We start from the raw sequence: 16,386 nt of genomic DNA, 5'->3' as shown, positions 1-16,386 counted from the left end.
TAGAGGTGTAAGTTGGATATCCAAGCTGAACAATGGTTCCAGACAGCCATCTTAGCTGTGAGTTTTGCTTGTGTGTTTTCCAGAGAATTCATTCCAATTCCATTTACCTTTTAAAAAGTTTTGAAAAGTCCAGGGTTTTGTCCAGTAGTTTAGATATTGGGAGTTTTTGCGTGGTCTTACAGAGCAATACTGTATTTTGCGGGATTAAGCTGTATGCCTATGAATTGCAGTAAAGTTGGGACATGAAGAGTTGATTAAATAGTTGGATGGGAATATCAGGAAGATCAAAGTTAATGGCTGTAAACAGGGACAGCAAGGCAGAATAGAACTTGAAGGTTTAGGAAAGTCACCTACAATTGGGAGATTGAGCCGATAAATAATTCCATGAAGTGCTACCTGTGGTGATTTCCGTCTTTACCCAAACCACAAGAGCACATAAACAGATACACAGCTTTGACAAAAAGTCACTTAGACTAGAAATGTCAGCTCTTTTCTCTCCTTACAGATGCTGCCAGATCTGCTGAGATTTTCCAGCATTATCTCTTTTGGTAAGCAGGTACACAGTACAGGTTGAAGACATCTGTTACCACCTAATTCTATATGTGGACCTCATGCAATGACCATCTATCGTGACTGAAAATCCTAGCCACAAGCACATCATTCAACATTACAAATTTATCTTACTCATGGCTGTGAAGATTCAATTCAGTTGCAAAAGTCACAAACACTTTACAAAATTGGATAGCTGCACATGATGCAGGAGCTGCTCACTTCAGACTTTGAACTATAAAATGCGCACACCATTACCCTCTACGTAATGCTTTAGTTCTTGGTTCTATAAAGTTCAGGGATCGAAGGAGAGATTCTTAATATTGCTATGACATGTACAATTTCCTATTGATATGTGTCAAAAGGCTTGAGCAGTATGAATCTGGTCAAGGTTGTAGATGGACAAAGAAAGTAATTGCATTACTTCCTTTTGGAAGCCTTCATGCCCCAGAGTTTTCAGGACGCTATTCAAACTACGGTGTGATCGCATTGTTGAGGAGTTATTTTGTTTCTGATTTTCTCCACATAAATTCATTAGAAGTATCACCAAAAGATCAAGACACACAAGCTGGGTAAATTTCTGCTGCACTAAGGCCATTCACAGGAACGGATGAGGAACACATATGTCTGGAAGCGAAAGACCAGCATCAATGGATATGGAGCAGGCTCCTCATGCAGAGCTTCCAGCAATAGGTACCCACATGATGCAACGATGATCCAGGAGAGCCACAATCACATGTCTTCCATGGAATGTCATATAGATGAGAGAGTGCACATATGTATTGCATATGTTTTGATGCTGCATTCTCTGTAAAGTCCTAACTGCATGTGTAACCTACCAATTTAATCTTTTGATGTTTTTCCTGTTGGTTATTAAAAGTGAAGGTTACAAACTGATGGAGATCTTCACAAAATCTGATGTTACAATATTCAATTGTGACAATCACGCTGGTGTGAGTGTTACACTATGGATAATTATTGTTCAAACAGCATTGTCATATCATCATTTAATGCTAAGGATGGCTAGCTTCCCTGTCTTCATTCTTGTAGTTGCAGCTAAAATAAAAGCTGCTCACAAAGCTGATGATGAAAAGAGAATATATTTTTGTAAATGTGAGAATACATTTACAATGAAGTGTCACCCATGCCTCTGATGTGTCCTTGAATGGTTTCCTTATCCTTTCTCTCTCACTACGTTTATGTATACTCTTGGATTGAAGGGAGAGTCCCCATTAGTAGAGTGTGTTGGCCTTGGAGTTTTGGTCAATGGCGACAGGAGTGTTTATGGCAAGAAGGCCCACTCATTTTGAGAATGTACTGTCTCTTGCCTTCTTGGATTGACCTCCCACAGGGTTTGGAATTGCATGCAAGGTGGAGTTTGAGGTATGTCTGATGTGTGTATCCGGGATGCTTTAGGGGAACCCACATATGATTTCTCCTCTAGCTGGGTGCCTCTTGGTTCCTTCCTATCTCTTTGTGAGGAAGGGTCACTTGGAGTGAGGTCAATGCCCTTTGACCCCTGTTGTCTAATCATTGGGGCTGAGTACCAATGGTCCGGGTGCAATGAAGTGCAAGTCTGCATATCTTGCTGACACTGTATGTTCTTGTCTGGGTCTCTATGGCAGCCTGATTTTCACAGATAAAGGTAAAGTTACCCTAGTCCTATCAGATTGTAGGGCAGCTATCTTATTAGAGGGAGATGACTGGTGGTTCTTTGACCTGAAGGTCACCATGCTTCAGGCAAGGAGACAGGTTGGGAAGGAGAGTCCTCTACCATAACCTCAGTTTATGGGAAAATTGAACCTACACAGTAGGCATTACTCTGGATTGTGCAGATAGCATTGGTGGACTCCTCTAACTTTTGGTTCAATTTCCTGAGTGCCCCTGATAAGCCTTTCTGTTTTCCTGTGTATTTTTAAAATTCATTCATGGAATGCATTTATTGCTCATCCCAGAGGGTAGTTAAGAGTCAACCACATTGCTGAGGGTTGCCACATGCTTGTAATCCAGTCCAGGTAAGGATGGCGACTTATTTCCCTAAAGCGGCGTTTGTGAATCAGATGGGTTTTTCCGACAATTGACAATGGGTTCATAATCATCATTAGATTCTTAATTCCAGATTTTTTTACTTAATTCAAATTCCACCATTTGCTGTGATAGGATTAGATTAGATTCCCTGTAGTGTGGAAACAGGCCCTTCTGCCCCACTGACCCTCCAAACAGTAACCCGCCCAGTCCAATTTCTCTCTGACTAATGCACCTAACACTATGGCAATTTGGCATGGCCAATTCACCTGGCCTGCACATCTTTGGATTGTGGGAGGAAACCGGAGCACTCAGAGGAAGCCCATGCAGACACGGGGAGAATGTGCAAACTCCCCACAGACAGTTCGAAGCTGGAATCGAACCTGGGACCTTGGTGCTGTGAGGCAGCAGTTCTAACCACTGAGCCACAGATTCAATCAGAGATCCCCAGAACATTACCTAATCTCTGGATTGACGGTCAAGCAATATTACCACTAGACCATCTCCTCTCCCATACTCATATATTTAATAATGTTATTAATGGGCAATATTATGGGCTTCTCTCCAGCCTGGAGCTGAGCAGTTAGCTCAGGCAATCTTCTTGGGGCGATGAGCACTGTTGCCTCACAGAACTAGGGACCCAGGTTTGATTCCAGCCTTGGTCAGCTGTGTGGAGTTTGCACATTCTTTCCAAGTCTGTGTGAGTTTCCTTCAGGTGTTCTGGTTTCCTCCCACGATCCAAAGATGTGCAGGTTAGGTGAATCAGCAATACTAAATTGCCTGTAGTGTTCAGGGATGTGTCGGTTAGGTGCATTGGTCAGGGGTAAATGTAGAGTAATAGGGTAGGGAAATAAGTTTGGGTGGGATACTCTCCTCAGTGTCAGTGTGGACTTGTTGGACTAAAGGGTCTGTTTCTACACTGTAGAGATTCTATGATTCTCTATGATCCTCAGTGCCAGTGACCTGGGGGCTTTCTGAATTCAACAATTGACTTGGTGCATAGCTGAAGTTTAATTATGTCACTTGTTGAAATTTGGAAGATTTTGGCAGTGTTGAATCCAGTGGTGAATCTCATGAGCGTAACATAGCACAAATGAAGTACATAGTGATGTTGTGCTGCAAAACATCATGAGCAGTGGAGACTTGTGTGAGCTAACTTTCTAAACTTAACTGAGAGAAACTCTCGAGAAAAAGCCCTGAAATTGAGACTTCAATTTTTAGTCAAATTCAGCTTCTTGTGTTGAGCACACTGCTGTATTGTACAGAGTCAAAAAGTGTGGCATTAGAAAAACACAGCAAGTCAGGCAGTATCCGAGGAGGAGGAGAATCAACGTTTTGGGCATAAGCCCTTTATCACACTCCTGACGAAGAACTTTTGCCTGAAATGCTGATTCTCCTACCCCTCAGATGCTGCCTGACTGGCTATGTTTTTCCAGTGCCCCACTTTTCAACTCTGATCTCTAGCATCTGCAGACCTCACTTTCTCTTCCTACTATATTGTATACTTGAAACAATATTATTGCTCTATTTATCACATACTTCCTTTTCTGATTGCTCAACAACTCATAAATTTGGGAATTATGTCCACATTTGCATTGTATCATGTTTTTATTAATCCATTTATCAAAAAGACAGAAAGCTTTCTGAATCTGAATGCATTATTTTTCATTATTTGCCCTGACTCCTACTTTAATGTGAGCTGTAACATTGAAGATTCCGCTTCTGATACCTCTGTCTGAGTTATTGTTATATATTGAAGACAACAAAGAATAAAGGTTAATCCTGAAAATAGCCCCATATATGTATCTTGCAACCTTGTCTTGTTTGATAAATCCAAACTGTACTATTCTCTTCAAAATAAACAATAAATGTCCAAGTGTTGCGTGCAATCTAGCAGCTGGTCCACACAGATTAGTAAGAGTTTTACATCCTTTTTGCCATTGATCTGCAGCTTACACATATTTGAAACATTTCTCCCTGTGGGAAACATAGAGAGGTGAAACAAATGTGGGAAAATGTGTGAATGTTTTTCATTCAATTCCAAGGTTATGCAGATTTGATCCTGTGAGGATCTGACAGGAGCAATTAAAGTTATTTTCAGAAGAGTGGTGTTATTTATTCCTCCTCTGATGAAAAGCTAAAATAAGCAAATGCTTTTGTGTATAAATTACTTGCTTTTGACTAGCATCTGATTGTGAACTCTCTATAGAATTTAATGTTTTAAACCTATAAATTACAGCGCACTAATGGCATTCAAATATTTAATACATTCATTTGAGATTACTTGATTATTTTAATGCTGGCATTAAACCAATTAAAGTAATTAAGAACAATGATTTACACAATGGTTGAACAAAATAATTTAATATCAAAGCATTAAGCATGTAATATAAGAATATCACACTTTGGGCAGTATTTAATGTCCTTCCCATTTGGAGTTTAGAGGCAGTTGGACGTATTTAATTGAGTAGGAAGAAAGGGACCTTATTGTCTTCCTAATGCTACCATGATTAAGTATATGCTGGGAAGGGCAGTGGTTGGCCTTTCTTTTCCTCACCACCCCCACCAAAACTGGGATTCATAAGTGAGAGATTAAAGCCCACTTAACAGCCTCATTTCATCACTGCTGATTTTAACCAAATAATAAGCCCTCTGAGCAATACTCCTTTGTCCTCACAGCGAACACTCTCCCCGTGACTCCTCTCCCACCATCCCATGCCTGGGGCCTGGATCAAGTGGTAACACTAGGCTTCTGGTGATTGTTGTATTGACAGCAGACACCATCTTCAGTGATGCTGTTGTTCATTTGAGAGCTAGCCTGTCATTGGCCAGTCACTCTTGGTGTGCATGACTTCCAACCCCATGAAGCTTGATTCTTGGGAAGAATCTCCCATCCCACTGTTCACTTCAGTATTTAAGTTAAACAGGCAGAAGTTGGATGATAAATTACACACATGCCCCAGATGTTACTTCTCAGTGTACAGGGACCTGGAGTTTCCACCTCATCCCTGTCTATGATCCTCAGCTGTGGAGGGTGAGCCTGCATCTTGGCAAGCCATTCTCAGTATGTCTGGGTCTCCATGTATTAAGTCCTCCAGTGTGGTCTGCTCAAGTCTTCCAAGGACCCTTCCTCTGTTCCAGCTCCAGGCCCCAGGACTGAACCTACACATGGGTTGAGGATAAGGAAGCAAGAAAACATTGAGGGTAAATAGGCAGCACTGTAAAGAACCTTTCCTATTTGTTTATGTTGATATGCATATCTAACCTTTACATGTCTGACTGGCTGTAGGCGTAGGTTAAGTGGCTACCCTGTCAGTGTTAAGCAGCTTGTTCATTAAATCCCAAGGATTTTACTGGAAAGGAAAACTTCAGTAAGACAGCATTTTGGAAAAAAGGGTAAAATCGCCAATGACAGAACTGACATAATTGTGCTCAGGGCTAATAACTGTTTCCAAGACAAATGCGGAGCTGGCATTGTGAGAATCTTGCTTAATTAAGTAAGGAATAAGGAAGAAAATCTATCTGTTTCATTTGTCAATAACAGCTTGACAGAAACTGGCAACAAACAAGATTTCACAAAAGTGGGTTGGAACATAAATCTTTTGACCAACAGTTGTCTTGGCTGACCACGTTATTTACACAATTTAGGCAGGATTGCTTCATCTATCTTCTGAGCGTGATTTCCTCAACATCAGAGATCTTTCAAAGGGTAATGTTGGGAATGCCAGCAGGGAGTTAGACAAACTTTTGACATCCAAGTGCATGTTAAAATGAAGAAGAAACATGACCAGAGGCTCAGGGACATGTTAGAGGCATGATAGAATGTAGACCTTGCAATAAATGAGAAATACTAGTTCTCGAGAATGGTGATTACATTTTTCAGACATATTAAAGATCAAGATAACTTGCTCAACTTTGTGGATGAAAGGACCAAATACATGGAAGCTAAATAGAGTCATAGAGATGTACAGTATGGAAACAGACCCTTCAGATCAACCAGTCCATGCCGACTAGATATTCCAACTTAATCTAATCCCATTTGCCACTATTTGGCCCATATCCCTCTAAACCCTTCCCTATTCATATGCTTTTTGTAATTTTACCAGCCTCCACCACTTCCTCTAGCAGCTCATTCCATACACGCACCACTCACTGTGTGAAAAAGTTGCCCCTTAGGTCTCTTTTATATTTTTCCATTCCCATCGTAAACCTATGTCCTCTAGTTCTGGATTCCCCCATTCCAGAGAAAAGACTTTGTCTATTTATTCTATCCATGCCCCTCATGATTTTATAAGGGTCACCCCTTAGCCTTCAATGCTCCAAGGAAATTAGCCCCAGACTATTCAACTGCTCGATAGCTCAAATCCTCCAAACCTGGCAACATCTTGTAAATCTTTTCTGAACCCTTTCAAGTTTCACAACATCCTTCCGATAGGAAAGAGAGAAGAATTGCCCGGAATATTCCAAACGTGGCCTAACCAATGTCCTGTAAAGCTGCAACATGACCTCCCAACTCCTATACTTAATGCTCTAACCAATAAAGGATAGCATGTCAAACACCTTCTTCACTATCCTATCTACCTCTGACTCTACTTTCAAGAAGCTATGAACCTGCCCTCCAAGGTCACTTTATTCAGCAACACTCCCTAAGACCTTACCATTAAGTGTATAAGTCCTGCTCTGATTTACTTTTCCAAAATGCAGCACCTCACATTTCTCTAAATTAAACTCCATCTGCCATTCCACAGCCCATTGGCCCATCTGATCAAGATCCTGTTGAGATCTGAGGTAACCTTCTTCGCTGTCCACTGTGCTTCCAATTTTGGTGTCATCTACAAACTTACCAACAATACCTCTTATGTTCATATCCAAATCATTTATATAAATGACGATAAGTAATAGATCCAGCACCAATCCTTGTTGCACTCCACTGGTCACAAGCCCCCAGTCTAAAAAGCAACCCTCCACCACCACCAGAGGGTCTTCTACCTTTGAACCAGTTCTGTCTCCAAATGGCTAGTTCTCTCGGTATTCCGAGAGATCTAACCTTGCTAACCAGTTTCCCATGGGGAACCTTGTCAAACACCTTACTGAAGTCCATATAAATCACGTCTATTGCTCTGCCCTCATCAATCCTCTTTGTAACTTTTTTAAAAGTCTCAATCAAGTTCGTGAGTCATGATTTCCCATGCGTAAAGCCATGTTGACTGTCCCTAATCAGTCCTTGCCTTTCCAAATATGTGCAAATCCTGTCCCTCAGGATTCCCTCCAACAACTTGACCACCACTGATGTCAGACTCACCTGTCTATAGTTCCTTGGCTTGTCCTTCCAACCTTTCTTAAATAGTGGCACCACATTAGCCACATTGAAGAACTCATAGGCGGGCAGATTTTGGAAAAATGCAGATGTAGCAGGGTTGTTGTTATGGGTGATTTCAACTTTCCCAATATCGACTGGAACCTCCTTAGTGCAGATGGATTGGATGCAGCCGTTTTTGTCAGGTGTGTTCAGCAAGGTTTCAGATGGATGAGGGACAGACCGACGAGGGGAGAAGCCATTTTGGATTTGATGCTCGGCAATGAGCCAGGACAGGTGTCAGATCTTGCATGGGAGAACACTTTGGTGACAGTAACCACAACTGCCTCACATTTACCATAGCCTTGGAGAGAAAAAGGAGCAATAACCTACGGAAGATATTTAATTGGGAAAAATGACATTTTGACACTATCCGCCAGGAGTTGGGAAGTACAGACAGGGAGCAATTGTTCCACAGAAAGGGCACAGCAGATATATGGAGACTGTTTAAGGAGCACTTGTTGTGAGTGATGCACAAATGTGTTCCTCTGAGACAGGTAAGAAGGGGTAAGATTAAGGAACCTTGGGTGATGAGAACAGGAGCTTCTCATCAAGAGGAAGGCAGCTTATGTGAGGTGGAGGAAGCAAGGATCTCACATAGCTTTAGAGGATTACAGGCTTGCTAGAAAGGAGCTCAGACATGGATGGAGGAAAGCCAGGACAAGGCATGAGAAAGGGTTAGCTAGAAGGATTTGGGAGAAACCAAAGCCATTTTACACATACATGAGGAATAAGAGAATGATCAGGGAGAAGGTAGGGCCAGTCATGGATAACATAGGGAACTTGTGCATGGAGTCTGATCAGATAGGGGAAGCCCTAAATGGATTTTTTGCTTTGGTTTCCACTGAGGAAAGCAACCTTGTTGTGAATGAGAACTTTGAGGAACTGGGATATTGGCTTGAACAGATCATGATTGATGAAGTTGACGTGCTGGAAATTTTGTCTAATGTTAAGATTGATAAGTCCTCAGGGCCAGGCCAGATTTATCCTAGGCTGCTCCAGGAAGTGAGAAAGGAGGTTGCTAAGCTGCTGGTGAGGATATTTGCCTCCTCACTCTCCACAGGAGTCATACCAGAGGATTGGAAGGAGGCGAATGTCGTTCCTCTTTTCAAGAAGTGTAATAGGGAAATCCCTGGCAATTACAGACCAGTCAGTCTTATGTCTGTGGTCAGCAAAGTTTTAGAAATAATTCTGAGGGATAGGATTTATGACTATTTGGAAAAGCGTAGTGTGATTAAAAGTAGTCAGCATGGTTTTATGAGGGGTAGGTCATTCTCTATGCTACTTTCTCCCCACCCCCACCTCCTCTCATTTAGCTCTCCACCCTGCAGGCACTCTGCCTCTATTCCTGATGAAGGGCTTTTGCCCAAACATCAATTTTCCTGCTCCTCGGATGCTGTCTGAACTGCTGTGCTTTTCCAGCACCACTCTAATCTAGAATCTGGTTTCCAGCATCTGCAGTCCTTTTTTTTATTGAGGGATCGGTCATGCCTCTCAAACCTTATTGAGTTCTTTGAGGAGGTGACAAGATAGGTCGGCGAAGGTCGAGCAGTGGATGTGGTGTATGTGGACTTCAGCAAGGCATTTGATAAGGTTCTCCATGGTAGGCTCATTCATACAGTCAGGAGGTATGGGATTCAGGGAGATTTGGCTATCTGGATTCAGAATTGGCTAGCTGACAGAAGACAGAGAGTGGTTGTAAATGGAAAGTATTCTGCCTGGAGGTCAGAGCTGAGTGTGGTCCCACGGGGAACCTCTGTTCTTGGGCCTCTGCTCTTTGTACTTTTTATAAATGACTTAGATGAGGAGGTTGAGGAGTGGGTTAGTAAATTGGCAGATGACACAAAGGTTGGAGGTGTCGTTGATAGTATCGAGGGCTGTTGCAGGTTGCAGCATGACATAGGCAGGATGCAGAGCTGGGCTGAGGAATGGCAGATGGAGTTCAACCTGGATCAATGGGAAGTGATGCATGTTGGAAGGTCGAACTTGAGTGCTGAATATAGGATTAAAGACAGGATTCTTGGCAGTGTGGAAGAACAGAGGGATCTTGGTGTTCATATATCCCTCAAAGTTGCCACCCATGTGGATAGGGCTGTTAAGAAAGCATATGGTGTTTTGGCTTTCATTAGCAGGGGGATCAAGTTTAAGAGCCATGAAGTTTTGCTGCAGCTCTACAAGTCCCTGGTGAGACCATACTTGGAATATTGTGTCCAGTTCTGGTCACCCGACTATAGGAAAGACACAGAGGCTTTGGAGACGGTGCAAAGAAGGTTTACCAGGATGCTGCCTGGACTGGAGGGCTTGTCTTATGAAGAGAGGTTGACTAAGCTTGGACTTTCCTCTCTGGAGAGAAGGAGGAAGACAGGGTGACCTGATCGAGGGATATAAGATAATGAGAGGAATGAATAGAGTCAATAGCCAGACACTTTTCTCCAGGGCAGGATTGACTGGCATGAGGGGTCATGATTTTAAGATATTAGGAGAAAGGATAGAGGAAACGTCAGAGGAAGGTTCTTTACTCAGAGAGTTGTGAATGCATGGAATGTGTTGCCAGGGGTGGTGGTGGAAGCAGAGTCATTAGGTACATTTAAGTGACCACTGGACATGCACAAGGATAACAGTGAATTTAGGGCTGCATAGGTTAATTTATTTTATTCTACATTAGGATTAATGCTCGGCACAACATCTTGGGCCAAAGGGCTTGTTCTGTGCTATACTTTTCTATTTTCTATGTTAGCCAACCTCCAGTCTTCTGGCACATCACCTGTGACCATTGGTGATACAACCATCTCAGCAAGGGGCCCAGCAATCATTTCCCGAGCTTCCCACAGAGTTCTAGGGCACATCTGATGTGGTCCTGGGGATTTATCCACTTTTATGCATTTCAAGATATCCAACACTTCCTACTCTGCAATATGGACATTTTTCAAGATGCCACTATCTATTTCCCCACATTCTATGTCTTCCATGTCCTTTTCCACAGCAAATACTGATGCAAAAATTTAGTATCTCCCCAATTTTCTGCAGCTCCACACAAAGGCTGCATTGCTGATCTTTGAGGGGTGCTATTCTCTCCCTAGTTACCCTTTTGTCTTTAATGTATTTGTAAAAACTCTTTGGATTCTCCTTAACCCTATTTATTGAAGGTATATCACACCCCCTTTTTGCCCTCCTGATTTCTCTCTTAAGTATACTCCTAATGCGTTTACACTCTTTTAAGGATTCACTCAATCTCTCCTGTCTATACTTGACTTATGCTTCCTTCTTTTTCTTAACCAAACCCTCAATTTCTCTAGTCATGCAGCATTCCCTATACCTACCAGCATTTCCTTTCAGGAATATATTTTCTCTGGACTTTTGTTATCTCCATTCTGAAGGCTTCCCATTTTCCAGTCGTCCCTTTACTTGTAAACTTCTGTTCCAATTAGCTTTTGAAAGTTCTTGCCTAATACTATCAAAATGAGCCTTCCTCCAATTTAGAACTTCAACTGTTAGATCTGGTTATCCTTTTTCAACACTATTTTAAAACTATTAGAACATAATAGAATTATGGTTGCTGGCCTAAAAGTGCTCCCCCACTGACACCTCAGTCACCTGTCCTGCCTTACTTCACAAGCGTAAGTGAAGATTTTCACTTTCTCTAGCAGGTGCATCCACATGCTGAATCACAAAATGTTCTTGTATACTCTTAACAAATTCCACTCCATCTAAACCCTGAAACCATGACAGTCCCTATGTTTGGATAGTTAAAATCCCCCACTATAACCACCCTATTATTCTTACAAATAACTGAGATCTCCTAACAAATTTGTTTCTCAATTTCTTGCTGAATATTAGAGGGTCGACAATACAATCACAATAAGGTGATTATCCCTTTTTTACTTCAGTTCCACCCAAATAACCTGAATGTATTTCTGGAAATATCCTCTCTCAGTACAGTTGTAGTGCTATCCTTATCAAAAACGCTACTCCTCCTCCTCTCTTGCCTCCCTTTCTATCCTTCCTGTAGCATTTGAATCCTGGAACATTAAGCTGCCATCCTGCCCATCCCTGAGCCATGTTTCCATAATTGCTATGGCATCCCAGTCCCATGTTTCTAACCATGCCCTGAGTTCATCTGCCTTCCCTGTTAGACCTCTTGCATTGAAATAAATGCAGTATAATTTATCAGTCCTACATTGTTCTCTTGCCTTCTCTGACTGTTTGACTTGCTTTTTTTTCTCAACTGTACCCATCTCAGATTGATCTCTTTCCTCAGTATTTCCCTTGGTCCCCCCCTCTCCCCTTCCTTACCAGTTTAAATCCTCCTGAGTAGCTCTATCAAATCTCCCTGCCAGTATATTAATCCCCTTCCAATTCGGGTGCAATCGATCCTCCTCGTATAGGTCACTTCTGCCCCAGAAGAGGTTCCAATAATCCAAAAATGTGAACCCTTCTCCCTTGAACCAGCTCCTCAGCTATGCATTCATCTGTTCTATCCTCCTATTCCTATCCTCACAATCTCGTAGCACTGGACATAATCCAGATATTCTTATCATCAAGGACCTCCTTTTTAAATTTCTGCCTAACTTTCTATATTCTCCCTTCAGAATTTCATCATTTCCCCTTCCTGTGTCGTTGGTTCCAATGTGTACAATGACCTCCTGTTGGCCCCTCTCCCCCTTGACAACATTCTGTACCCTCTCAGACACATCCTTGATCCTGGCACCAGGGAGGCAACACACCATTCTGATTTTTCGCTGCTGGCTGCAGGAACATCTGTCTGTACCTCGGACTAGAGAGTCCCCTAACACAATTGTTTGCTTGGAACCTGACATTCATCTCATTACATTTGAGCCCGTCTTGATACCAGAAACTTGGCTGTTCATGCAACATTCCCCTGAAAGTACATCACCCCCTACATTTTCCAAAACAGCATACTTATTTGAAATGAGGATAGCCACAGAAGACTCCTGTTCTACCCGTCAACCTCTCCTACCTTTCTTGGGGTTAACCCATCTACCTGACTCTGTCTGCTGCTTTTATCCCTTTCTACAATTGCCATCCATCATATCCCCTTGCTCTTGTAAATTCCTCATTGCCTCTAACTGTCATTCCAACCAACCTATTCGATCTCACAAGATTCACAACCAATAACTTTTATTGCAGGTATAATCCTCAGTAACCAGTTAACTCTCTCCAAACTTCCACATTCAAAAAGAAGAGCATATCACTCTCCTAAAGATCATTTTGCTTCTTCCAATCTACAGATCCAGAAGTAGCACCATCTTATTGCTCGACAAAACACTGCTCCAGGCTAACTTAATACTTATGGCTTATATTTTAAAAAATTAATTAAGAGACAGATCCTAATAAAAAATATATAATCACCAAAGAATCTACTCTACTCATTCTTGTAGATTTACAGCTAGACTATACTTTAAAGTATTCACTTATCTGTTTCTGTGCTGTCATCTTTCCCAAACAGGTTCCTCCAAGATCAGTTGTGAATTTTGCTATTTGTTAAGATTTCCTAGACACACTCCGATGTCCAGTGATACATGAATTCCAACAGCAAAAGCAGTAACTGCGCAGATTCATTGCTGTGTCAGTTAGCAGTGTAGATTTCTTTCTCTCTTTCCCTTACAGACCATGTGCTTGCTGCCTTTGTCTGTCTTTCTCCCTTTTAAAAGTGCTTTTGTTTTTTGTGCAATCTAAGATGGAGGATGGGAGAAACTTGTAGAAGTATTAGCGCTCCTTTTTTGAGTTATTTTAGGTGTTGCAGGTGATTTCCTTGAACATCAGGAGCAGCAATTAATGTTTTACATGCTGTTGCATTGTTTTGGAACTTCGGAGAAGAAAAAGTAATTTGGTACAAATGCTGGGACAAAAATTAGTATTATTTTTATATTATTAAAATTTATTCATAGGGTATTGGCTTTGCTGCCTAGGCCATAATTTATTGCTGATCCCCGGATGTCCTTGAGAAGATGTGGTGCTCTGTATTCGTGAATCATTGCAGTAACCTGCTGAAATGCTGCTCAGGATGGAGTTCCAGGACTTTTCCTTCAGTGTTACTGAGTTAAAAGAACTAAAAGAACGCAGGACATTTGGATGATTTGTCACTGTATCAAAAGCTATTAAGATGAATTCAATGCTATCTCCAATTATTCATTAATGAATTTGCTTTATCAACAGGAATTAACAACAAATAATGAGCATTTAATAACAAATACATTGGTAGTTCTTTAACCTTTAGAGAAATAAAATCTATTGGTGAGCAAAACTTTGATGTGTTATTTTCACCTTTGAAGAAGAAGGTGAACTAACATCTTTAATTTTTTAAGCAGAATTTAAATTTAAATACACTGCCATGTTCTACATGCTCTCACAATTCAAATGCTAATGTTAAACCTCAAGATTTATTTGAAATCAGAACAAAAACAAATTAAGGAGCAGCGGTGAATTTGGCCTTTTGCTTTTTACTTCAGTATTGTAAATGAAAGGATTGTATCTTCAATTGTGTTATGCAGTATCCATTCTTCTCTATGGAAGAGAATCAAAACTGATAGGATTAAAGTCTTCTTTGCTAAATGATTGCAGCAATTTAAAGTGAGGCAAGTAATGATCATTTAATCCACTGTCTAGTTGACTTTAAATCACAAAATAAGCCTTTTTTTTAAACAAAGATTGAGGTTAAAGCAAATTGCTGGGCTAGTGACAAGACAGCTTTACCACTGAAGTGCTTGGCTGCTTGATACTAATGAGGAAAAAATGCGGAAAAATGTTTTTAATTTCTCAGTACTGACACTCATTACAAAATTATATCACTTCTCTAGTATGTGAAGTTGTGCTACAAAGAAACACAATTATTTCCACACATCGAGAATCATCGATGACAACACATTTAACATGACTCCCTTGCCCTGTTATCTGATTACATCTAACATTTTTATCCAGGCCTTCAGCAGTCAGAACGTCACCCCTCCCAAGGGATTAAATAAAAATAAATCCAGTCTGAGATCCAGTCCTTCTAGCCTGTCTTTTATTCTATGAACTACATGTTTGAATTTCCTGAAGGTAGTTATTTGCTTCGTACAATTAGAAGGACAATACACACCTTGCTTTTGCTTAGCTGAAACCTGTCCTAAAACTGAAATAAGGCCCTAGCTTATATCTGAGTTCTTTCTATGTCTGGTTATGGCTGAAACATTATTAGTCTTCAGGAAAATTGCAATAGCAGGCTTTTGGTGACTACCTCAATGTTGCAATTTGGACTGCATATATTTCAAGTTAGAATTGCATGAGAGCCATTAAAACTTACATCTAATATCTTCATAACTCACACAACATTACCATTTGTTCATTCAAAGCAGTCTCCCTTAGCAACCAAAATGTTTGTTCATGATCAATGGAGTTTTGTGTTCTTCCTTTCATGGACCTTTTCAAAAATACTTGATTTACTAACTTATCACTTTATTAAAGAAATATGGTTAGGTAGTAACTATTTTAGGTTGATTTGACAAATGCAGGAAATTTATTTCATTAAATTATAATATGTTGAACATCACATTGTACCTCTTCATTTAGATATTCAATCAACTAGTCATTCAATGTCAGACTTAACATTTTGCTGTGACCGTAATGGTCATTCACCAATATTATTTGGATAGCACAATCAAAATTAGCAAATTATATGAATTTAGAAATATTAGCCTATGATAATATCATTTCAATTATTTCCAAGTGATTTAAACACAGCAAGTTCCAAATTACTCTGCTTCCCTTAACTTCTAAGTTCATTTCAAATTACTCATTTGTTATCTATTTGTTTAGATGTTGAGCATTGGAAGCATTTTTTCCTATTTGTTAGGAATCAAATGAATGCCATAAAAATAAGAGTTTATAATATAGACTGTATATATTTTGGTCTCTTTACTTTCTTGCAAGCAAAGCTTTGTTAAATGAAATATTAAGCACAAGGTTCTGCAGACAGATATGGCCCTATTCCTCAGACATACATACCATTTATAAATATGTGCAATCTTTTAATTTGTATCTTTTGTCCATCTCTAATGTCATGCCTTTATACCATAATATCCATATATGTATTTACCTTCTTCATTCTTTATCATTTTTATTCATATGATGGAATGTGCTGGGATTAAAGCAACAACTTCTTTATGAGTACATTTCAGTATACTTGGAATTGAAATTCCTAATTGATGGGATATCATGAGGTTTTAGATTAGATTAGATTAGATTACTTACAGTGTGGAAACAGGCCCTTCGACCCAACAAGTCCACACCGACCTGCCGAAGCGCAACCCACCCATACCCCTACATTTACCCCTTACCTAACACTACGGGCAATTTAGCATGGCCAATTTACCTGACCCGCACATCTTTGGACTGTGGGAGGAAACCGGAGCACCCGGAGGAAACACGCGCAGACACGGGGAGAACGTGCAAACTCC

The sequence above is a fragment of the Hemiscyllium ocellatum genome, chromosome 11, assembly GCF_020745735.1.
Source record: "Hemiscyllium ocellatum isolate sHemOce1 chromosome 11, sHemOce1.pat.X.cur, whole genome shotgun sequence".
Lineage (NCBI taxonomy): Eukaryota > Metazoa > Chordata > Chondrichthyes > Orectolobiformes > Hemiscylliidae > Hemiscyllium > Hemiscyllium ocellatum.
This window is presented reverse-complemented; position numbering follows the sequence as displayed.